At 45.8% G+C, this 26657-nt stretch overlaps 1 protein-coding gene across 6 annotated transcripts in view; it reads left to right on the top strand.

Annotated features, from left to right (window-relative positions):
- Positions 1-26657, top strand: part of LOC126319460 (calcium-binding protein E63-1) — a 575661-nt gene that overhangs the window by 495441 nt on the left and 53563 nt on the right. The gene's annotated exons all lie outside the window — the stretch shown is intronic.

Raw genomic sequence — 26657 nt, forward strand, 5'->3', positions numbered from 1 at the left:
TTTTAACATTTTAACCATTTAAGAAAAACGACCATTTAAGGGACATAGCCAAGATACTTTCAAGGCTAGCTAAGAATTATTCACGATTGCTTTAAAATATTACAGTCTACTTGATTTCACCACACTTAATAATATCTTACAGTTTCTTTCATTGAAGAAACAAGAAAACTCTTAAAGTATCAATGATTTGAGAAAAGAGAAGAAAAACAACATTAGCATCCCCGCCCAAGGTACACAAGGTTTCAGTTACGTATAACTGCTTTACGCAACTCCTGATCGGGTGAGCGGCGTGTCGAGCCGGCGTCCCTCATGTGTTGCCGGTCTGCGCGTTCCTCTGACTCGTCAGACCAGCGTCGTCTTGTACAAGGGGTGCTTCTCACGCCGACAAGAAGCCAAAACACACTAAGGCGCGTGTTAAAGGCCGGTTCCATACCACTAGTCGAGATGTAGTTTCACTAAACGCGTACGGCAGAGAGATGAATGTCCGATTCGAAATAACGTAGTGCCTTTGTAAAACCACAGTCAAAATGGAAACTCCGAGCTACCAGGGGCTGGAAAGGCAGCGGGCAGAAACCAAGGCCCGCAACTCCACGCGACCGTACCGATCAAAAACACCAGAGAGATGTTACGAAGACCCAGAACAACTCAGCAGTGGCCGACAGATGCAAAGGTCGGAGGACCAAGCAGCTTGCACAGTTCACGATATGAAATGATGGTTTTTTTTTGTTAAATTGAAACACTAATTTTGAATTGAAAAGTAAAAACATTTTATTCAAAGTACTGACCATTGCTTTCTATACATTTTGACAATCTTTCTGGCAATATGTGGTCACCACGCCAATAGAAATGTTCGTCTTTTGAAGCAAACCAATCAGACACCCAATTTTCGCCTTCTTCGTAGGAATCGAAGTGTTCCTCAGCAAATGGGTGCCCCATTGATGAAAACAAATGGTAGTCGGAAGGGGCCAAGTCTGGTGAATACGGTGGGTGGGGTAACAGCTCCCAGCCAAGTGTTCTGATTGTATCCTAAACCAGTTTTGCTTTGTGTGCAGGTGCATTGTCGTGTAAAAAAAAAAAAATACTTTTCCATGTCTTCTGGCCCATTCTGGCCTTTTTTGATCAATGCATAGTTCAAATTCATCATTTGTTATCTGTAGCTATTAGTATTCACAGTTTCACCGGGTTTTAGAAGCTCATGATACACCACAGCTTTCTGATACCACCAAAAACAGAGCATTGTCTTCCTGCTGAATCGATCTGGTTTTGCAGTCTATGTTGATGGTTGTCTCGGATTAACCCATAATTTTTCACGTTTAGGATTCTTAAAATAAATCCATTTTTCATCGCCAGTAACAATTTGATGCAAAATTGATTTTCTTTCATCTCAAGGCAAATTTGACAAATGCTTTTTCGGTTTTCCATCTGCCTTTCATTCAATTCATGTGGCACCCATTTTCCACACTTTTGGATCTTTCCCATAGCTTTCAAAAAGTCAGAAATTGTTTGTTGTGCAACATTTAGTATTTCTGTCATTTACTTCTGACTCAAAGTATCATCTTCTTCCAATATTGCTTGCAATTCGGCGTGTTCGAACTTTTTGGTGGTCTTCCACGTTCTTCATTGTTTCTGAACCGTTGAAACCATCTTTTGCATGTTGCTTCTGATGGAGCATGATCACCTTATGCCTCGACAAGCATTCGAAGCGACTCTGCAGCCCTTTTTTTCAAATGAAAATAAAAATTAATGCTTTCCGCAAATCATCACTTTCTGGTACAAAATTCGACTTTGTTAAGACGATGAAATCATATAATGTTGTTTGTTCCATGACTTGATGTATATTAAATATCTTTGACAGATATCATACGAACCAAACGAAAAACATTAAGGATCGTTCACAACAAATGTTCCCTATCGACACATTTGTATCTTAACGCTCATTTCATACAGGTTCACCTGGTACACACCCATTGCCCCGAACACGACGGAAGAATCCAGAATACACCTGGAAGGCCTTTAGATTAATTTGGTAGATATAACACGACCGCCAGCAAGGCGGTACTATCCAGGCTCATTCTTACAGGAACTCACGTTTGCAAACAGCAAAGCCATAAGTCAGAGTTTGGAAGTAGGATCAAAATTCATGTCCGTGGTCACAGAACTGCAGCCACTCCACCAGATATGGCAGTTAAAGATGATCACTAGTTAGCGGAAAAACGACCAGGGTGAGCGATGATCCTCTTCAACCGGACGGAAACACCTGTGGCCCTCTCGTTTTCAAAAACGATGGCGCCGTCTCTTGTGTTCAAATGGCTCTGAGCACTATGGGACTCAACTTCTGAGGTCATCAGTCGCCTAGAACTTAGAACTACGTAAACCCAACTAACCTAAGGACACGACACACATCCATGCCTGAGGCAGGATTCGAACCTGCGACCGCAGCGGTCGCGCGGTGCCAGGTTGTAGCGCCTAGAACGGCTCGGTCAGTCCGGACGGCGTCTCCTGCGTGTTGTGGCGGTCGCGCCCCTGCTGCTGCTGTCACTTCGTCTGGCAGAGCCGCCGAGCATCGATCGCCCCACCCGCCGTACTGCCGATCGCGCCCTCTCGCGGCCACCGTCGCTGAAAGCGAGCTGCCTCCGCGAAGCAAGCGCCTGCACCTGGACAGAACAACTCAGAAGCTGACAAACAACGGCCAGACAGACACCGCGAAGTCGAAGGAAGTTGAGCCGCGCGGCTCAGTACCTGAAGGAACTTGTAGACAGTCTTCGTCGCCAAACTGATGCCAATCAAGACTAGCGGCCGTGCTACATCTACATCTACATCTACGTACTCCGCAATCCACCATACAGTGGCGGAGGGTACCTCGTACCACAACTAGCATCTTCTCTCCCTGTTCCACTCCCAAACAAAACGAGGGAAAAATGACTGCCTATATGCCTCTGTACGAGCCCTCATCTCTCTTATCTTTCTCGTCTTCCCTCGAAATGTAAGTTGGCAGCGGTAAAATTGTACTGCAGTCAGCCTCAAATGCTGGTTCTCTAAATTTCCTCAGTAGCGATTCACGAAAAGAACGCCTCCTTTCTTCCAGAGACTCCCACCCGAGTTCCTGAAGCATTTCCGTAACACTCGCGTGATGATCAAACCTGCCAGTAACAAATCTAGCAGCCCGCCTCTAAATTGCTTCTATGTCCTCCCTCAATCCGACCTGATAGGGATCCCAAACATGGTGCTAGCGCCGTCTCCACTGGAGGTGAAGAGATCGGCACAGGATACAAAAAAAGTTAAGAGGGCATCACAGTAGTCGAAGACCCAAACGAAATGTTAAACGCCTTGGGCCTGTTGAAAAGAACTGATCGTCGACACGAAGAATGAAGGTGAGTAGGTAGGTGCCGTAAAGACACTAGAGAGCTCTCGGCCAATAATCTGCCATGCACGTACCGCGGCCCAGTTCGTTACGCTGGTGCTTCCTGCGCTGAAGCGAGACAAGGCCGCCGCTTAATTAACTCCGGCCTGAGGAGGCGGCGACGGCGATCCGGGGCGGCGCAGCCCACACGCGCCTCGCAGACAGCGACCCACGCGCCTGTGCAGGCAATTAGCGCATCCTGCCTCACCTGGGCCTCCGTCCACACTGAGGTGACAAAAGTCGTGGGACAGCGGTATACCCATCTACAGATGGCGGTAGTATCGCTTACACCAGGTATAAGAGGGCAGTGCGGTGGCGGAGCTGTCATTTGTACTCACGCGAATCACGTAAAAAGGATTCGGCGTGATAATAGTCGCACGACGGGAATTAACACATTTTGAACGCGGGATGGTAGTTGGAGTTAGACGCATGGGACGTTCCGTTTCGGAAATCGTTAGGGAATTCAATATTCCGAGACCCACAGGGTCAAGAGTGTCCGATCATCTCTACCCGTGTAGCTCCTGCTTCGAACAGTGCCTACACAAGATCAACCCTCGCAAGGCCAGGTACTCCTGTAAAGATGGCAATGTCCCAGACATCTGGCGCTCCTTATCCATGCAGGTAAATAGTGGGCTTTCGTGGACCACACACTAAGTGTTGGCTCTTTCAACCACTTGTAAGAGGAAGTGGCCGGTGGGTGTGGTCCCCTTGGAGCTCCAAGCAGGTGCTTCACATTCAGACTGCCAGCTTCGGTGCATTTTCCTCTGGGCCGAAGCAGGTTGTGGGCTCTTCTGGTGTCAAATGTCCAAATAGCGGCGTGTAGACGGCGATGAAAGTAAGTATTCCTTACCGTGGCTCCACAGCGACTACTGTAGCTTACGTGTTGGTGAGAGGTGCAGACGGTGCCCGGTAATGCCGTATGGAATTCCGGATGTAGATTACATATATTGCTGCACCTCCTCCAGCAGTGCGGCGATCGTTCCTGTAGCACGTCTAATTTGCAACATTTTCTCTTAGTCCTGGTTTATGATGAGTTTCAGAGACTAGGCAAATGCCGATATTCTCGCTGTGGGAACTGACAAAACTCCTACAGTTGGAAATAAATGTTACTAGCATTCTGTATTGCAATTGCAAAATCTTCTAAAGTTACATTCCTGGCTGTAGGCAGGCCCCTATGGTTGAGAGATGGTCGTCATGTTCTGATCGCTGCAGTGACTGTTTAACGATGAGGTCATCTCAGTGACGTCCACGAGGAGAGTCCTGAGGGAGCGTAGCAGTTCCGTGGTGTCCGAATGCTCCATTTTAGCCCTTTGCACAGAGTGCCGCTGCAGGCTTGCGGCAGCGCTCGTGGCAGTAGCTCGTTGCTGAGTTGTCGAAATCTTCTGCCGCTGTTGGTGTCGTAGAGTTGTCCTTTACAACGTCAGACGCTAGACCTTCATGTCGGATTCTTCTGACACGTCTCTCCATGGGAGGTGGTAGCGCTGACTTGTCTTCTCGTCGTAATGTAGACGACAAAGTTGTGTCTTCGCTCCATGGTATTCACGAATTTCTTGGTGTGACGCAACCTCTGCTCCTGTCCGGGAATCGGTCGCCGCAGCTCCGACGAAGCTCCTTGCTTCTCGTGTTTCTTCGTCCCGAGGAAAAGATTTCCTGGCGGCCCCTGATGACACACTCGATTGTCCTTGGCTTCGTTGCAGGAAACGCGTAGCATGGCATGCTTCCCGCTCCTGACACGTCCATCGCTGTCAAATGGCTCTGAGCACTATGGGACTTAACATCCTTGGTTATCAGTCCCCTATAACTTAGAACTAGTTAACCCTAACTAACCTAAGGTCATCACACACATCCATGCCCGAGGCGCCTAGAACCGCACTGCCACACCGGGCGGCACCATCACTGTCACTTCGGCACTGGTAGACGTATGAAATAATTTCATATCATCACCACTTGCTTGTTTGGCAGCATTCTTCAGCCAGCTGAATAATATCTTGCGGTTCTGGGGATATTGTAGGACTGTAGTTGGTGTCTTCGGTTATCTTCCGTGGTTGTTGCCGTTGTTATTACCGCTGCTGCTGCGGCACTGTGTTGTTACTTGCTAGACCAGGCTCACCGTCCCACAAGGCGCCAAACGCGTTTCTCATCACTGCTCATGGTAACTCGATGACCCCGTTTTGCCTACTTCTTCCGAGGCGATTTCTTAAATCCACCACCACTTGTTGCAGATGTCTGGAAATGCTAGTGGCGAATGCATCGGTTCGCTTACGTCTGTAGGTCACAGAGGTGACCTCGCACTCTGTATTTTGTTCGGCGGGACCCGTGCCGCAATCCCTCTGGGCATCCACGTTGACGCCCTGGGTCGGCACGCTAGAGGTACTTGTTGCAACAGCCCGAGTCGTCGTAACTGCGGCCTGTGGGGCAAATCCAGCAGGCCTCGCGTCAACCGAACGGGTCCAAAGTGGGCTAGGCAGCCACTTCGCTGAGTTCCGCGCTCTTGGACATCGGACACTCAACTACCTACCATTACTCGTTCACTTATAAAAGCGAGGCTTCCCCGCTTGTGCTGAAGAAGTGGGATTATTGGGCAAAATTCCTCCAGCTGCTGTTGCTGGAACAGCGTCATTGGATGAAAGCGAAACCGGCCGAGGAATCGACAGGAATGTTTATCAACTCCTCGCGCGGAGTTCTCTCGCTGGTCGTTGTTTGCCTTCCTCGCGGACAGTCGCTGCGTATTTTATTCTCTGATGGCGGGAGGCCACGAAGCTGGAAGCCTTCTCCGTTGAAGTTACACGCGTTTTCCGAAATATCAATCGCTTCTCCGACTTTCCTTCCATAAACGTTGGCTTCCTCCGTCAGGACATGCACGTTGTTGAAATCTGTGTGTTGTCGCAGTTGTCCCAGCGTCTCATTACCACGGACTTCACCCTTTGTTCTAACCATGTGTGACGTTCAAGCCCTTTAATTTATTCTTTTACAGTCTTTCGCGTTTGGCCTGTATACCCTCTACTGCGTCACTTCAAAGACTCCCTCGGTGTGGAGGTAATCAGGTGCGTTAGTTTCGTTTTGGAAAAATGTCCTTGTCCTTGCTCCGGTTGAATAGTGTGGCCTGTATACCATTTTTTCGTAGAATTCTGCTAATGCTGTGAGTAACTATAGAGAATAAGTGTAACCTAACAGAGTGAAAAGGCGGTTCCTCATAATAAATAATGATAATAATAATAATATATAATATAATAAAATTTCGTCCGAAATCTCATTCTATGGACAAACCATGGCAGCCGTTGAGCTTCACTGTCTTTTTTATGTCTCTATGCTCGTCGTCGAATATGAGGAATCTAGCAATCCTACGTACTCTGTTCGATAGACAAACAATTCGAACAAATCGTATTGATGATTTTCATTATAAAATGAAAAGAGACAACACTCTACTTTGCGATTACAAGGATGTGTCACAAGCAAAGGGAGACATTCGAAATAACCAATCGTCTTCGGTATAATAAGTCGTTTCTGTACAGCTACTACTGTACTGGGCCGCGACCAACTTTTTTTTTCTTTATTGTTATTTTTATCACCGTATACAAGGCGGGCTGTCAGCAGCAGAGTACGCCGCTCTTCAGCCTTGAGTTTGACAAAAAGTAGTACATTTGGAGGCACAGAGAAAAACAATCAAGACGGCGGGAAAAAAATAGTAGACACTAAAAAACAAAAAACATGAAGCCGTTCACGCTGGACGAGAAATATCACTAGCACTAGTTGACACGGCGCACGTAACATGGATGTCGGCGACGGCACACGTGAACAGTGGTGGCGTGACGGCGAAGAACACAAACACAAACGAAGGCACACACACGAGACACTGATGGCGATGATCTCCGGCGCGCGAATGTTCACTAACCGTGTACGAGTCCGGGGACCTGCCAAGAGAGGAGGAGGGGGGGAGGGGTGGAAGAGGGAGAAGGGAGGAACGATGCCATGGGCAGGGGAGATAGGGGGAGGGGAGAAGGAGGGGAAGCCCGGGAGAAGAGGGGTGGAGGAAGGGGATGGGGGAAAAGGAAAGAGAAGGGAAGAGAAGGGAAGGAGGGTGCCAAGAGGAGAGGACACAGGAAGTGGGGGTGGGGAGGATCAAAGTTGATAGGAGGGGTAGATGGAGGGGAGGAGGACATCATCATGGAGGGGGAGCTGCCGGAAGCCACCTTAGGAGAGGTTAAGGAGGGTGGAGGGATGGAGACCGGGTGGGATGTGGGAATACAGGCGCGGCAGCGGGCGGGGGTGGGAGAGGATGGGCGAGACAAGTGGGTGGGGAGGGTCGAGTTTGCGGGAGGTGTACAGGATACGTATCCTTTCAAGGAAAAGGATTAGGTGGGGGAAAGGAATGAGATCGTACAGGATCCGCGTGGGGGAGGGGAGACGGATGCAATAGGGGAGGCGGAGAGCATGGCGTCAAGGATTTGAAGGGATTTATAAAAGGTAGGGGGGCCGGAGATCCAGGCCGGATGGGCGTAACAAAGCATAGGGCGGATGAGGGATTTATAGGTGTGGAGTATGGTGGAGGGGTCCAGACCCCACATACGGCCAGAAAGGAGCTTGAGGGAGTGTGCCTTGGCTTGCATTGTCCGGAGATGGCGGGTCCAGGAGAGGCGACGGTCAAGGGTGACGCCAAGGTACTTGAGGGTGGCAGTGAGGGCGATAGGACGGCCATAGATGGTGAGATAGAAAGCAAGGAGGCGGAAGGAAGGAGTGGTTTTGCGTACAATGATCGCCTGGGTTTTGGAGGGATTGACCTTGAGCAACCACTGGTTGCACCAAGCGGTGAACCGGTCAAGATGGGATTGGAGAAGGTGTTGGGAGCGCTGCAGGGTGGGGACAAGGGCAAGGAAGGCAGTGTCATCGGCAAACTAAAGAAGGTGGACGGGGGGTGACGGCGGCGGCATGTCCGCCGTATACAAAAGGTACAGAAGGGGGGAGAGGACGGAGCCTTGGGGCACACCGGCGGAGGGAAAAAAGGTGTAGGAGTCCGTGTTGTGGATGGTGACGTAGGAAGGACGGTGGGAGAGTAAGGAGCCGATCAGACGGACGTAGTTAATGGGAAGGGCGAAGGTTTGGAGCTTGAAGAGGAGACCGGAATGCCATACGAGGTCATAAGCTCGTTCGAGGTCCTGGGAGAGGAAGATAGCGGAGCGATGGGAATTAAGCTGGTCGGAAAGGAGATGAGTGCGGTTAAGGAGAAGGTCGTCGGAAGAGAAGGACGGCCGAAAGCCACACTGAGTAATAGGAAGGAGGCGGTGCTAGCAGAGATGCTGGTGGATGCGTCGGGTGACGATAGATTCCAGGACCTTGCTGAAGACCGAGGTAAGGCTGATGGGACGGTAGGAAGAGACGGCGGACGGCGGTTTGCCATGTTTAAGGATATGGGAGGTGCCGCGACCAGTCGGGAACGGCGCTTATATATTCTTCACCTAGGGGCCGCTGCTGTCGCTTTGTTGTCCTGGAGAGGTGTCGGTTAGCGTGCGATTGGTTGGCGTCTTCTCACAGTGATCTCTTCTCTGTCGTTCCCGACTGCCATACCGGCGCTTGACTTTACACCGTAACAGTCTTCTTTCAGAAATTCGTCTTAGAATCCAATCTATTACTGTCTCTGACGTGTAAAGTATGCGAAGACAGAGTGCTGAGCACTGCTAGCTTCTGGGCTGTTTGTAGTGCGAAGGGGCATCTTAATACCTATTTCTGTTTCTAGGTTTCATATACACTCTGTGTGCTAGAGTACTGTTACATCATCTATACACCAACACATCTAGGAACAGGAGACCGATATCACTCTCACTCTCTAGCTCCAATGTGAAGATGAATCTCGTTTAAGGAATCGTGAAATATGTGAAGCTGTTATATACTGTGTGGCCTTACAACAGTTGTGTCGTGCACATAGAGAAGACAATAACAGGGCTTCAGTGGTGCATTACTTAACTCCTAACAGTGTCATATTGTTCATAAAATTGTCCTTAATATTTAAAATAACTCGATCGTAGGCATAATGCAGCTAGACCAGTCATATCTAGTATTTTACCCGGGAACGTCGCTTCGTCAGCATATGCTGGGAAAACTCACTTTTATGAGTGGGCGCAACAATGGTCTTGGACATTGTGCAGCTAACTGTGAACAAAAGGTCCCAGCAGAGGTTGAATCGTCGATCGTGAAGAAGAAACAGGACAAACATGACGCTGTGTAACAACTTTGACAATTTTACCTTCTAATACATAAATTCTTCTAGAAGGTGTCTTGATAGTTGTACTGGGGTTGCTTAATGATATTCCAGTGTTATGTAAGAGATGTGTAGAAGAAGCTGATATTGGTAATTATAGGAAAATAATATCCGGAGTGGCTGGTCAACCAAACGCAGCTGATATGGTTTAGGAAAATATTGCCAATTTGGCTTTGGAAAGTACAATAGTTCAACCATATGACCCCGAGTTTCTTCTTTGGTCAGTTCAATGTGATGATATGCTGTCTGCATCGAATCCTGCATTGATATCAACCCGATAACGCGAGACTGATCCAAAGTGTACTTGGCATCATGTATCTTCCCTCCTTCGTGGAGCATCTTCTGTAACGCACCAGATGGAGCGTATAATTGATGGAGGCACCTTGTTGTGGACGTTGTTCCATATCATCGACCAGTCGTGGAGTAGAAAATACGAGAATAGTGGGATTGGCGGATGTTGTAGTAGCGAGTTATACAGGTGGACCGTCGATTTTTTAAGAATTTCTTCGCCAATATAGCTCATTTAGAGCTAACAGACATCGATATAACTGATGTGGTGAGTATAAGAGCTCCGGTCATAGGATGGGAGAAAAATGTGCAGTTGAAAAGGACAGAAAAAAAACGTTGGTAGACATTGTCATTGTCGGTTGCCAGAATTTGATATGCTTTTTTAAATGTATGGTCTCGCCTGATGTGTGGTCTGAGGCCTTGGCCAGAAGCCTAGTCTATGAGGTCATTTCTCTGAGGGCTGATATTAGTTTCCGGAAATATTTTCATACTTTTGTGCTCACATCACGTGACTTTTGCATCTCAGCCTGTCTGGTAATGCAACCATAAAGAAGGATTGTTTTCTATCGAAATGAATAGCGTTTCATGTTGACCAAATAAGTCTTATAGCACACAAGTTTGGTTGGTTGGTTGATTTGGGGGAAGTAACCAAACAGCGACGTCATCGGCCCCTCCACAAGTTTCTCGGTGGACGCACATAGTGCTGTGCTGTGTAGCTTCGAGTGCTGCACGTTTCTCAGGGGCGGCAGCAGTTTTCGGGACAGGACTCAATAAACTTTACAGCCGGTCTCGTTTACTTCAATTAGGAAGCGGCACGCTTTGACAAGCTAAGCTTAGGACTTCACAGTTCGTACAACGCAGTGAGGCGTCAGTTTGCGCTGGCAGATGGCGTTAGCCGAGGTCGACACACACACACACACACGCGCGCGCGCACGCACGCACACAAGCTCGCACGCGCGCCAGACCAGAAAGTAAACAATAGCAACCCTCCCAACACTCCGGGGTAAACGGTAGCCGATCAACAAGACAAACGACGTAGGGCGGTGTCTGTTTCTGGAAAGTAACACCTTCATAGGATCTTCCCTTTTTCCATTCTATAGTGGTACGTCAGATTTCATTTTCATACGCACAAGATCAAAAGGTAACAACCGCCTATAATACGGAGTAACTTGACTGCGATCGTTCTGCCACAGTGAGTGGTAATGTGTGCGAACTAATCTTGTTCAAACAAGTGTTAAGTACAACGTACAAATAGGTGGAACGACCCGTTATTGTATGATTGTACGAGTGCCGAACAGCTACTAGAAACTGTCAATCGATTAAATATCTGGAAGCATATGTATGGAGTTATTTAAAGTGAAACGACCACATAAAACTGACCATAGAAAACGCAGAGTGCAGACTCAAATTCATTGGAACAATCCTCAGGCAGTGCTGTCCACCCAAAAAGGGGATAGCTCATAAAACCCTCGTTCGACCGATAGTTGAGTATTGCTCATCAATCTGCGACTATTAGCAGACAGAATTGACAAAGGAAGTACAGAAGATCCAAAGAACATAAGTGCGTTTCGCCAAAGGCGGCTTCCGGGGAATAGATGTAAATGAACGGCGAGTTTCGTCACTGGACGCTTCAGCAAGCGAGAAAGTATTGCAGAAATGGTCGCCGGCCACTGTAGCCGAGCGGCTCTAGGCGCTTCAGTTCCGAACCGCGCTGCTGCTACGGTCGCAGGTTCGAATCCTGCCTCGGGCATGGATGTGCGTGATGTCTTTAGGTTAGTTAGGTTTAAGTAGTTCTAAGTCTAGGAGACTGATGACCTCAGATGTTAAGTCCCATAGTGCTCAGAGCCATTTGACTGTGATACTGAGGTTTATTTTGCTACTGGTTTCAGTCTTAAACGTTCTTCAACAGCAGCAAACTTATCAGAGATCTGTAACATGTCATACATGTTTTGCACAAGTAACGTATGTCAAATCATGTATGACATGTGATAAATCTGCGATAAGTTTTCTGCCATTGAAGAAGGTTTAAGAATGAAACTAGTAGGAGAATAAATATCAGTATCACAGACAGAAGAGTGTAATGCATTTTGTACCAAGAAGAGTCAGCTGACGTGTGTTGGGGGGACTTCAGAAAGTGAGTTACACACTATCGTGGCAGGGTAAGTGACTTTTGTAGAACGCTGAACCACTCTTCGGAGTGAAACTGATACATGAAACTATTTTCAGTATAGTGAACAAGTCTCTTTAATAGTTTCATTATGCGACGATAAAAGTCCGCTCCTTGGTTACGGAGTCATACAGGAATTCCTGTGTGAGCGTCCTTCATCCCTGAACAATCTCTGTTATTCCCAGATGTTCTTTAACTTGCCGAAATGATGAAAACTGCACGGTGCAAGACTTGGACTTACCGATCAAAATCAGCCACTGTCGGGCGGCCTTGGTCAAACGTGTCTCCAAGCCTGGAGGCGGTCCATATACAGGCAGAAGTTCACAATGAATCCGTGTCAGTTTAGATGTCTTTCCGCAAGAATCTTAATGTCCCGCGCACTTTACCTCTATAGTTTACGTCCAGCTGCCGCGTCATTTCACGCGCACGTTGCGACGCAGCTGTTATCCGCATCGCGGCAGAACTGCGTCTGCAGGAGACCCGGACAGTGTACTTTCTACCGACAATGTGTCACTCTTGTGCTCAATGCTCTTGGCATGCGGCGCCGGGTGTACCTTATTTCCTGAAGTCCGTACATACATCCTGTCACGTACCTGTCAATTACTGACGGTAAAACCAGAGAAATTACAGCTCAATCCGTTCTCCGCACATTCGCGAATGTCCAAAGATGGGAAAATGGCGGAACTAGCAGAAGTAAACCACGCTACACGCCATCAGGTAGCTTACAAAGTATACGAAGTCCGTTCAGAAAATACCGAAACCTTGTCCACAAATTTTTTTCTGCGCTTACCTTTTACTTATTGTGCGTGGTTTCCTTCGAAATACTCTCCTCCACAACTGATACACCGCTCCTAACGCCGTTTCCACTCCCGGAAGCAGTCTTTGTATGCGTCTTGCTGGGCCACCTGTGAATTTTGTTTTGTTTATCGTTGCAAATCTTCGTCCTTTCAACGGCGTGTTCAACTTTGTAAACAAAACAAAAACATCCACCATGGCCAGATCTGGAGAGTACGAAGGATGAAGGAGCACAGTGATTTCGTGTTTTGTGTAATAGTCAAGCACCAACAGGGATGAATGTGCGGTTGCATTATCGTGATGCAAGAGCCGCAAATTGTCTCGCCACATTTCAGGCTGTTCTTCTTTCTCACATTCCGCGCAGACGTCACAAACGTCCCGATAGTACCATCGTTCAGCAGTTGTCCCTGTGGCACGAATTCATGATGAACTAATCCTTCAAAGTCAAAGTAAAGTATCAGCATGGCTTTGACATTTGACCTGACCTGGCGAGCTTTTGGTTTTTGTCCAGGGGAGCCTTTCCCGACCTATTATGAAGACTGAAATTAGTCTCAGCATCATAACCTCAGAACCACGTGTCATCAGCAGCCATGATTCTCTTGAGTAACGATTCGTTCTCATTTGCGCGATGCAAAAGCTCTTCAGAGATTGCGAGGCGGATATCTTTCTGGCCTTGACTCATGAGCAGTGGGACGAATTTGGCGGCAACGCGATGCATTCCAAGATGGTGTGTCAGGATTTCATGACATGATCCAACTGAAATGTTACATTCTTCTGCAGTCTCTCGGACAGTCCGACCGGCATGCACAGTTTCATTGACGTTCCTCACATGAGCGTCATCGGTAGACGTGCAAGGGCGTGCTGAACGAGGTTCAGCGCCTCAAATGTTCCCACTTACCACCGGCTGGGAACCCGCGGCCTAGTACAATCGACAGAAAATCAAAACGAAAAACAAAATGGTTTAGGTAAGATACAGAATGGTGTGGAAAGTACCAACTGATCCTGAACATTATGAAGCAGTAAGTACATGACTACTAGGAGAAATACGTTAAATTTCTATTACATGCTGAATGGTAATGATTTAGAAGTTGTATGTACAACTAAATACAACAGTGAGGAGCAACTTAAATTTGAACGATCATTTAGAAAATGTACAGATGGTGAACCAAAGACTGATTTCTTGGCAGATCACTTGCAGCTGCTATATGACATGGGATACTTACCAGATATGACTGACAAGAGACTTCGAAAAAGTGTAAGTAAGACCACTCGCATTGTGTTATTGCGAAAGAAGGGAGAGAGTTTCACGGATATGATAAGCGAGTTGTGATGACAACGATTCAACCGAAGCTGTTCAACGTTTCTGCGAAATCTTTTCACGATATTTCGATCAACAACTTTCTCCTCCGAATTCCAATTTATTTTGTTGCCTCCCACTTACACACGGAAGAATGACCATTCCGACAGAATAAGAGAAACCTGAACTTACTCGGAAAGATTTAGGTGTTCATTTTTTTCCACAGTGGAACGTCGGAATTATTTTCTGAATCTGGAGTTTTACACCTTCTGCAAACCACTTAAGTGTAGATGTAACTTGTCAGTTATTCCGTCGAAAACCCAAGAGTTCATTTAAATGAAGTGTTCTGTGAAATGATGTAAGTTTAATATGATTTGATGCGCCGTCCATCCTTTCTGTTCGGACTCAACCTCCCCTTCCCCCCTCCCTGTTTACCTATTGCATGATATTAAAACTGTAGCACCTAGAAGAACAGGGAAACGGAATCAAATTTCACGAGTTGAGTAGGTGTATTATGTTATTTCAGTCAGGACAAAATAGAGTCATGTTTACGAAGAACTATAGAAGGGCGATGTACTTGAGGACAATATTATGGAAATGGAAGAGGATGTAGATGAAGATGAAATGGGAGATACGATATTGCGTGAAGAGTTTGACAGAGCACTGAAAGACCTGAGTCGAAACAAGGCCCCGGGAGTAGACAACATTCCATTGGAACTACTGACGGCCTTGGGAGAGCCAGTCCTGACAAAACTCTATCATCTGGTGAGCAAGATGTACGAAACAGGCAATATACCCTCAGACTTCAAGAAGAATGTAATAATTCCAATCCCAAAGAAAGCAGGTGTTGACAGATGTGAAAATTACCGAACTATCAGTTTAATAATACTAAAGCGAATTCTTTACAGACGAATGGAAAAACTGGTAGAAACCGACCTCGGTGAAGATCAGTTTGGATTCCGCAGAAATATAGGAACACGTGAGGCAATACTGACCCTCCGACTTATCTTAGAAAATAGATTAAGGAAAGGCAAACCTACATTTCTAGCATTTGTAGACTTAGAGAAAGCTATTGACAATGTTGACTGAAATACTCTCTTTCAAATTCTAAAGGTGGCAGGGGTAAAATACAGGGAGCGAAAGGCTATTTACAATTTGTACAGAAACCAGATGGCAGTCATAAGAGTCGAGGGGCATGAAAGGGAAGCAGTGATTGGGAAAGGAGTGAGACAGGGTTGTAGCCTCTCCCCGATGTTATTCAATCTGTATATTGAGCAAGCAGTAAAGGAAACAAAAGAAAAATTCGAAGTAGGTATTAAAGTCCATGGAGAAGAAATAAAAACGTTGAGGTTCGCCGATGACATTGTAATTCTGTCAGAGACAGCAAACGACGTGGAAGAGCAGTTCAACGGAATGGACAGTGCCTTGAAAGGAGGATATAAGATAAACATAAACAAAAGCACAACGAGGATAATGGAATGTAGTCGAATGAAGTCGGGTGATGCTGAGGGAATTAGATTAGGAATTCAGACACTTAAACTAGTAAAGGAATTTTGCTATTTGGGATCAAAATAACTGATGATGGTCGAAGTAGAGAGGATATAAAATGTAGACTGGCAATGGCAAGGGAAGCGTTTCTGAAGAAGAGAAATTTGTTAACATCGAGTATAGATTTAAGTGTCAGGAAGTCGTTTCTGAAAGTATTTGTATGGAGTATAGCCATGTATGGAAGTGAAACATGGGCGATAAATAGTTTGCACAAGAAGAGAATAGAAGCTTTCGAAATGTGGTGCTACAGAACAATGTTGAAGATTAGGTGGGTAGATCACATAACTAATGAGGAGGTATTGAACAGAATTGGGGAGAAGAGGAGTTTGTTGCACAACTTGATAAGAAGAAGGGACCGGTTGGTAGGACATGTTCTGAGGCATCAAGGGATCACAAATTGAGCATTGGAGGGCAGCGTGGTGAGTAAAAATCGTAGAGGGAGGCCAAGAGATAAATACACTAAGCAGATTCAGAAGGTTGTAGGTTGCAGTATAAGTACTGGGAGATGAAGCTGCACAGGATAGAGTAGCATGGAGAGCTTCATCAAACCAGTCTCAGGACTGAAGACAACAACACGCGAAGAACTTGGTAGTATGAACTGGCTTACTACCATGACGCTGCACCCTGTGACCTGGATGCATGACGCTGATTGGGTCATAAACTCGGTGCATGCTCTTCTGAGGCAAGCTGACCCACAACTGTTGTAACTGGTCCTTGTACCCAGGATCCTGGCACTAGGACATGTTTGACGTCCGAGTAGGGGTCGTAGCTGCCCCTTATATGTTAGAGGACCCGCACAACATGCAAGCAAAGTGGGCTGTCGACCTCCGTTCAAGAGCTCATATCAGAACATCGCTAGTGGATGTAAACGTTAACAGACCTTCCACATAAACACGGCACTACTTCGTGAGAAGCTAATAGCACTTAGTGCTGCAGTCCGCAGAATCGGTGTTAATAGAACGCCAGCAGAGTCAGACAGCTAGGACAGCTCCGGCCAATACCTACGCCGGCTCTAGCCCATTAGACACTTGCCGTAGACTTCAGCAGAAAGTTGTATCTTGTTGGGCGTAACGCCACTTTGTAATTGTGTAACGTAGTGTTTTGGTTATTATTTTTTCTTATTGTCTTGTACTCTTATCTGACTTTTGCCACCACAAGAATTGTTGTGTTTCTTGTTGTTATTTCGCCTGGAAATTATTGCACGCCAACAACGCGTTTTAGTTAAATTAAGTGTGTTCCAACTCGATCGTTATCTCTTTCCTGCCAACCGCAGGACATTGCAGGAGGTGCCACACATGTTCTGTCAGCTATTAACCTGGGGATCTTGCAGGACACAGGAATCAATCAACATGACGCACACAGTCCGGGGACACAAGCACCGTGTATGTATGAGCATTATCCTGTTGAAACATGGCACAACGATATTGTCTCTTGAGAGGTAACAAGTGAGGACACATGATATTGGTTGTTTGGTTGACTGATTTGTAGAGTAAAAGGACTAAACTGCATTGTCATTAGTCCATTTTCCCTTAGTCACACAGTTCTCTGATTAAAATCGAATCCCAAAAGAATCCTATTGCCTGAAATCCGTAATATAAGTGTGTAACGAAAGAAGCAAGCCAAATTGAAAACATGAATTAAGGTGTTAAAACAATATAGCAGATGACATGTACTGACTGGTCGTAAGAATCAAAAAGCATGAGTGAGCTAATCTGCAACACACTGAAATGTCTAGCCTAAAAGCACAAGGCAAGAGAAACACAGACGGTGAAAAGACGAACATCTAGTCGAACAAACAGCACTGGAGGGAGCGAGGAAGAGTTAAAATGCAGAAAGGATGGAGGCCTTGGAGAAAAGACCAGACGCCCACACTTAAACTGAGTGATAAAAACCTCCCTCTCGAATAAAACTTTTCAACTAGATCAGCCGCTGAAACATTGTCACCTAATACCAGTCCACCTCAGGCGGCTAGATTTGGACAGTCCAACAAGATGTAGACCAATGTCAAGCACGAACCACTGTCAAGAGTAAAACACTGTCAATTGCAAACCACAGCGGCACTGCGGTAGGTCCTCGCGACGTAGGAGGTGACTGTGAGTCAGCCCAAGTATGGCCAATATGGAGTTGGCAAAAAATAATCGAGTCCTTGCGAGAGACTCGCATTGAGGGCCTCCACACATTCTTCGTCTGCTTTATCATATGTAACGTATTCGGCAAATTTACCACATGTAACTTATTCGGCAAAGTCAGGGAGCGTCATTCTGTATTCCAGAGCCCAAAAACTTTGCGCCGTAATACTGATCGATGATCATATTCCGGTTTGCCGATCTCCAGACCCGGTTTACGAGTAGTCTCTTTGACTAGGCTCTCTGCTTAAATTAATTTCCCGGAATTCCGACGTGTCCCGGGGTCCGTACGAAGACCACTGACTGAGGACGCCGGATGTCCCTGAATCACTACCAACCGTGACCTAAAGTTACACTATGACGTCAGGAGTAACACAATTATGATTGCTGAAAACTTGGAAGAACGATACCTCTACTCAAATTGCCGTCATGCAGACGAACGATGGTCGTCAAGGGTCGTGCAAATCGCGATTTACCGCTGAATACAATGTCTTACCCTCGTCGGCAGTTCATGCTTCTCCGTTACTGCACCTCTCCAAACACGAATGCCTGTATTGTGTTACCACTGGCAGTGTACGCGTGGGACGGGAAATCCCTGCTTGCTAGTGTTCGACCAATGGTGCGGGATGACAGAATGTTGCAGGATATCAGTTACTCCTCGGATGGCTGAATGCGTCGTGATGTGCCGAGTGCACGATACGCCAATTGTCGGTTGTGGTGGTCAGACCGGAACCTTTACCGAGCAGGGTGGAGCGGTGGTTAGCACACTGGACTGGCATTCAGGAGGAAGATGGTTCAAACCCGCGTCCTGCCATCCTGATTCAGGCTTTCCTTGATTTCACCAAATTGCTTCAGGCAGGATCGTTCCTTTGAAAGAGCACAGCCAACTTGCTTCCTCATCCTTCCATAATCTGGTGGAACGGATGGCCTCGCTGTTCGGTCCACTCCCTCAAAACATCAACCTTCCAGAACTTTGACGAAGAGAGTGCCTGCCCTCATGTTCCAATGCTGTCCAACATCGGGCCACTGTCACATCCAAACGCTCTAGAAACGTAGATATTGCTCGATTCGACCAGCCCGCCAAATGGGGGTCTCCAATGAGCCCCGTTTCAAACTTTTTCAGATACTGATGAAGATCTCTCACCCAGTCTTTGTGTCTTTAGCAGTACTTAACATCTGACGCTGCTTACGTCCCTTACACAGGGTGTTTCTGTAAGGGCGTAAAAAAATTTAACAGGGGACAAAGGATGCTCCACTGAACAATTTGAGGTAGGGAACCTGGGGTCAAGGAAGCCTGCTTAAGAAGATAATAGGAATGAAATCACATTACTACTGTGTAATTTTTTATTTAGCTACTGAAAATACCGTCATTGACACAATGAAAGTACCATTTAGACTGTGTCTTGCAAAATATGCTGAAACTGCCGACCATCAACCTCAATGCAAGCATTACGTTGCTGAACAAGATTCTAACGCACCCATACAAACATCCCTGGTATGTGTCGAATCACATCACAAGCAGCTACAATTCCGGCAACTAATGCCATGTCCGTATCCACTGGGGTCTTGTACTCGAGGTACTTTAAATATACCCATAGGAAATAATCAAGGGGTTTCAGGTCAAGTCACCTGCAGGCTGTTGTGTAGGACCTCCCCTTCCAATCCAGTGACCGGGAAATACAGCATCGAGACGGTTGCGGACATCCACACTGAAGTGAGGCGGTGCACCGTCACGTTGTATCCACATCTTCTCACGAACAGCCGAGGGTTCGTTCTCCAACAACGCAGGCAGAACTCTCTGCACGAACCTCAAGTGCAGGTGGCCTTTCAGACGGTCAGGTAGAAGAAGATATGGCACCCTGAGGCTGTCGCCCACAATGCCGGCCAAGATATTCACAGCAAAACGTACTTGACGGTGTAACTCTGTTACAGAGTGAGTGCTTTCCTCATCCCTCACATGGCTATTGCTGCTGTTCGAAATACCATCACGATCAAATGAAGCCTCGTCAGTAAACAGCACGATTTGGAGGCAATATGGTCGATCAATCCATTGTTGGACAACCACTGAGACAATGCGACCCTTGAGGCAAAATCAGTCACAAACATTGCGTGGCCTTCTTGTGGGTGATATGGGTGTAGTTGTTGTTCCTGGAGCACTCGCCACATTCCAGTATGTGCAGCTCCCATTTCACGTGTATTGCGACGAGTACTTGTAATGAGATTCGTTGCAACACGTTCCAGCACGTCCTTTTCAAAATCGGATGTGTCATGGTCGCCATGTTACCAATGAACCAGACTCCCGCATTCGTCAAACGTGTGACGTTGTACGCGTGTTAGTTTTAAATAAGGTGGGAAACAGTAATGTTAGACACAGAGGTAGACAAGTTTACATCCGTATCTCCTTAAACTGGCTTCTCCGACTGCAGGTTCCCTACCTCAAATTTTCCAGTGGAGCATCCTCCATGCCCTGTTACATTTTTGCACGCTCTTACCGGAGCACCCTGTATAGCTTACCAGGCCTGGTAACAGCACTAGTGCACTGTGATGGCCTCTCAACCTGTCGCAGGGGATTGCAACCGTAATCATTTAGATACCTACCAGTGGTGTGAACGTTTATGATTTTCAGTTGACTTTTGACGCTGTCTTCTGGCAGCTCCAATGAGTGTAGTTTGTGCTTTTCACGCAACCAGCACAATTGGTACAAATAGCTGATAAAAGATTTCATTTTATTTTTACTTATGCGTCCGTTAATAGATATTCCGACACCAAGACAGCGTATAAATTACGCAAACTTGCATATAATAGGGGTCAGACTTTCGTAGCAAGACAGTGCTATAAAAATTCGCAAAGAAAAAAACATTGGCTTTGCATTTACTTTTTGTTGGTGGGTTCACTACTTTTATCATACAAGGCGCCTAAACGGTATACAGGGTGAGTCACCTAACATTACCGCTGGATATATTTAGTAAACCACATCAAATACTGACGAATCGATTCCACAGAGGGCCTAGTGTATTTGTTTATATGTTCAGATGTGCTAACAAAACAAACAGGGTTCCATTTAAAAAAAAAACGTAGGTTTGTGTTAAAAAACATACTTCCGTGCATTTTTTATGGTTTGTATTAACCAATTACACTAACCCCTCTCCTCACGTTCGGTCTGTGGAATCGATTCGTCAGTATTTGATGTGGTTTATGACATATATCCAGCGGTAACGTTAGGTAACTCACCACGTATATATACAGGGTGTTACAAAAAGGTACAGCCAAAATTTCAGGAAACATTCCTCACACGCAAATAAAGAAAACATATTATGTGGACATGTGCCCGGAATGCTTAATTTCCATGTTAGAGCTCATTTTAGTTTCGTCAGTATGTACGCTCAATGGAGCACGTTATCATGATTTCATACGGGATACTGTACCTGTGCTGCTAGAACATGTGCCTTTAGAAGTACGACACAACATGTGGTTCATGCACGATGGAGCTCCTGCACATTTCAGTCGAAGTGGTCGCACGCTTCTCAACAACAGATTCGGTGACCGATAGATTGGTAGAGGCGGACCAATTCCATGGCCACCACGCTTTCCTGACCTCAACCCTCTTGACTTTCATTTATGGGGGCATTTGAAAGCTCTTGTCTACGCAACGCCGGTACTAAATATAGAGACTTCGTGCTCGTATTGTGGACGGCTGTGATACAATACGCCGTTCTCCAGGGCTGCATCAGCCCATCAGGGATTCCATGCGACGGAGGGTGGATGCATGTATCCTCGCTAACGGAGGACATTTTGAACATTTACTGTAACAAAGTGTTTGAAGTCACGCTGGTACGTTCTGTTGCTGTGTGTTCCCATTCCATGATTAATGTGATTTGAAGAGAAGTAATAAAATGAGCTCTAACATGGAAAGTAAGCGTTTCCGGACACAAGTCCACTTAACGTATTTTCTTTCTTTGTGTGTGAGCAATGTTTCCTGAAAGTTTGGCCCAGCATAAATTTGAAAACTGAATAAATCACGGAATAATGTAGATAGAGAGGTACAAATTGACACACATGCTTGGAATGACATGGGGTTTTATTAGAACCAAAAAAATACAAACGTTCAAAAAAAGTCCGACAGATGGCGCTTCATCTGATCAGAACAGTAATAATTAGCATAACAAAGTAAGACAAAGCAAAGATGATGTTCTTTACAGGAAATGCTCAATATGTCCACCATCATTCCTTAACAATAGCTGCAGTCGAGGAATAATGTTGTGAACAGCACTGTTAAGCATGTCCGGGGTTATGGTGAGGCATTGGCATCGAATGTTGTCTTTCAGCATCCCTAGTGATGTCGGTCGATCACGATACACTTGCGACTTCAGGTAACCCCAAAGCCAATAATCGCACGGACTGAGGTCTGGGGACCTGGGAGGCCAAGCATGACGAAAGTGTCGGCTGAGCACACGATCATCACCAAACGACGCGCGCAAGAGATCTTTCAAGCGTCTATCAATTCTTTGGTTTTTTTGTTCTAATAAAACCCCATGTCATTTCAAGCATGTGTGTCAATTTTTACCCCTCTATCTACATTATTCCGTGTTTTCTTAAGTTTTCAAATTTATACTGACTTTTTGATCACCCGGTATATTAAGATTCTTTCGTTAATAGTTAAGACCAAAGCTGTTGTATCTAACTTGGATCTAAAATATTGTAAATACTGACACTGTAATAAAATAAACTCTTTGCTGTGCAAGCTATTAGTAAATGACTGCTTTAAACTGCTTTGTGGTTGCTGCTAATGAAAAAGACATGAAACATTTTGTGACATTTGGAACTGCCGCGTAATGGTGGCTAATTGTTGCACACCCTCGATTTTCTGTTTCCTGGCGGCGCGGCAGCTATAAACTGGTAGAAACTTTTTAAATATTTAAATCATTGACATGAGGAATCGGTAGGTTACTTTCAATAATAACAAGGCTAACATTTCATACACGTATTAACAGTTACAACATAGACACCTCCTCAACGTAAATGACTCTTTCTCCAAGAACAGCGAAAACTAAAGGAATATAGGCAGAAGAAGTAGCAGCGATTACGACCGCTTCTTTTCTGTTATTATCTATATATTGTTATCTATATTTGCAGTTGTCAGGGTTATTGTTCAGACAATGTGTGTGATGAAAAACAATTGCTCTACATTTTAGACATTTTACCAATAAGTTAGAAAAATCACGCAGTTTACAATGTCCAAATTTGGAGACGTTATACAAATTATAGTAATAAACCATAGTGCCTGGAAACAAAGTGGATTAGTTTAGATTACTGATCGGTGAAAAGTTAAAGAATTCTATAAATACAGTAATTATTCAGATATGCTATGTAATTCGGTTATACGCGCCTTCCCTATTGTAAAGAATAAACTGTTCACAGATGTGGCACCTGGCGCCTAACAGAAGTCAATTAGATGCTACAAAAGCTCTTCGAGATTACAGACACTCAGTTTTATGTGCAAGTTACAGTCAGTTAAAAAGTCGGTAGCGCTGAAATAAGTTGTTGTATCTTCGAAGAAACTGTAGTGGTGAAATTAGTTTGATGTTGTGACATCAATAGTTTCGTCGCGCTACAGATACAAGATCGGGCAAGTATTTATTCATTTGCACTTCGTGTAGTTTAAGAAAAGTAGGGAGAGCGGAGAAGGGGAGAGAGAGAGAGATAGAGAGAGAGAGAGAGAGAGAGAGAGAGAGAGAGAGAGAACCATTACGTCTCTTTGCTCATGAGTGCCAGCGGGAGAAGAATAGAGGATTGTAATACTATTGAACAAATGAAATTGTAATCTAAACAGATATTAGTTTATCACTATGAAACAAAGTGATCCCGCAATAAGACTCTCAGGACGATGCAATACTGACCGCCACGTCATCGTCTGTCATAGGGTGCCGTCATCTGCAAGCCAATAATACGCCACTCCTCCCCCCCCCCCCCCCCCCCAAGCTGTTGAGAGCTTTCCAAATTTTGGAGTCGCTTCTCGTTCAAGTGGCTTCTCAGTTGGTATCACGAGGCTGTACCGGGAAGTGAACGTAGCAGTCGGATGTACCGACTGTTCATATATTATTTATTTACTTACTTCTACTACGGATAAGGACAGCTTTTACAAAGCTTTCAAATCTGTTACCCTCTCTCAGGTATCACTTGTGTATTGCTGTTTCTTGCTGTCTATCTGTTCCCTGGGACTAAAGAGGTAACCGTATATAAAAAGAACTAACATCAGAGACATTTATTTACAGACTTCCTCCGTTAATGACTACTGAAACCTTGAAATGAACAGCACTCGTAGTAGTTCCGTCTCAAATTTTGTACGATAGGCTAGTTCCATTCTAAGATGTTGGAAGGGCGCCATCATGACTTCAGGCGTGATGGATGTTCAAGGGACTGCAGTGCAACGGACCTGGCTCTCATTTCCGATACTGTCAGGTATTTTCCCTTGGCTGGAAAATCGTAATGGGCTGCACTCATGGTGATAGTTTACCGTCTACTCGCATAAGCAGCTCCAGCTTCCTGGAAGGAGTGGCGTGTTGATCAGTCTCCCTGGAGACAGCTCCCAATGACGTCACTGGCGGAGGATGACGTGACAGCTGTTTGATAACGAGTGGTACTCTCATGCCAATCTTGAGCTTTAGATCCCGTTGTTGTGGTCTTCAGTACGAAGAAGGGTTTGCTGCAGCTCTACGCGCCGGTCTTTCTTGTACATAAGCGACCAATAGATGTCACTAGAGGCGAATTCGCCAGTGTAAAAGTACGCGGAGAGTTTTGTATTGCCAGTATAGAAGAGGGCGGGGTGGTCATGGTAGCCACTCGAGTGATACACCCGTCGCGTGTATTTGAGCCCTTCCAAACCAGCCCAAAGGGAGAATTGGTGATGGGATTCTGAAGTGAATACGCGAAGAAACAAGGAGATAAGAAGAACCGGGTACAATAGTCGATCAGTTCCACATGAGCCACACACGTTTCTAATGAAAGGTGAACCGCACTTTAGGTAGTGTAAAGAGCGACGCCATTGGACAGTGGGTGAGTGAAAACGAGTGATTTGGACTGATGAATCACTCTGCTGCCTCTGGCAGTCGGGTAGAAGTGTCTGAGATTGGTGAATACCTGGATAAGTTGCCTGTCATGAAGCGTAGTTACAATAGCGAGTGACGGAGAAGATAGTGTTTCTGTAGGTTAGGGTACGGTCCCTTTATTGCACCTAAGAAGACGCTAAATGCTGAAGGACATGAGCGGACATTGGAGCATTGTCTGCTGTTTACAGTTTAGGGGCAGTTGGAAGACGATGATTGTTCACATCACTGTGACAAAGCCCTGTCATAGACAAAATCTGTGAGGTAGTGATTTGTGGCCAAGAATTGAACTGGTGTGCCCAGACTCCCGACCTGAACACATTGAACATCATCGGGATGAATCAGAGCGTCGACAGCAGTCCAAACCCCAGAATGCAACATTACTACCTCCTCTGAGTTCGGCTCTTGAGCAAGAAGGGGAGACCAGCTGTACAGACATTGATGCACCTCACTGAAAGTGTTCAAGCCGCCATAAAGCCGAGGGGTAGACACGCCCCATTTTAATGTCCACTAATAGCTGTCTCAATACTTTTGATGAGTTCTCGTTTCTGTACAACGCAGGCCTAATGGAGAGGAAATGTTAAATTTTATGTGGTTACAGCGCTCACAAGCCAAATACACTGTTGCCCATTAAAACTGCAGCACCGTGAAGGCAGCATGCCACAAACGTCAATCAGCATTCACTTATACCATATGCTTTGGTATGGAAATCGTGAGCACCTGCATAAAGCCGGTAGGCATAATGTCATATATAGTCTGTCTATGAAGGGAACATTGCAGACTGGGCTTCCAATTCATAGTCGCATTTGAATGTTGTTTGTTTGTAAGGATATGATGTATTAATTCGTCTAAGAAGAATAAAGATTTACCAGCATGTGTCGGTATTCGAAGTGGCTGCGTTATCGCCCATTGTGACATGGGTTTATAGTACAGCGATATAGCTGTGAAAATAAACACTATTTGGACTGTATAAAAATGATTGAGAATGTATGAACGATTTAGTTTACTAACAACATTTATTTTCCCAAAACAAATACAGACATAAATTATGCTAAACAAGTTTTTATTGTACACTGTAAACAACTAAGTGTTGGTTTAAAACCGCAGTGGACCAGGATCCTGCGTGGCAGAAGTGAGTCAAGTACTCTGGCCTAAAAACTTGGATAACGCAATCTGAATTGATCTGACGCTGAGCAGACTTTGACTGATAACCTACAGAAGTTTCTCCATATAGGTGCAACTGAGAGCAAGTGGCGATTATGATCTGTATACTCTGATAAGCCTCCCCCCATGAACCATGGACCTTGCCGTTGGTGGGAAGGCTTGCGTGCCTCAGCGACAGAGATAACCGTACCGTAGGTTCAACCACAACGGAGGGGTATCTGTTGAGAGGCCAGACAAACGCGTGGTTCCTGAAGAGGAGCAGCAGCCTTTTCATTAGTTGCAGGGGCAACAGTCTGGATGATTGAGTGATCTGGCCTTGTAACATTAACCAAAACGGCCTTGCTGTGCTGGTACTGCGAACGACTGAAAGCAAGGGGAAACTACGGCCGTAATTTTTCCCGAGGGCATGCAGCTTTACTGTATAATTAAATGATGATGGCGTCCTCTTGGGTAAAATATTCCGGAGGTAAAATAGTCCCCCATTCGAGTCTCCGGGCGGGTACTACTCAAGAGGAT

The sequence above is a fragment of the Schistocerca gregaria genome, chromosome 1 (assembly GCF_023897955.1).
Source record: "Schistocerca gregaria isolate iqSchGreg1 chromosome 1, iqSchGreg1.2, whole genome shotgun sequence".
In the NCBI taxonomy this organism is placed as follows: domain Eukaryota; kingdom Metazoa; phylum Arthropoda; class Insecta; order Orthoptera; family Acrididae; genus Schistocerca; species Schistocerca gregaria.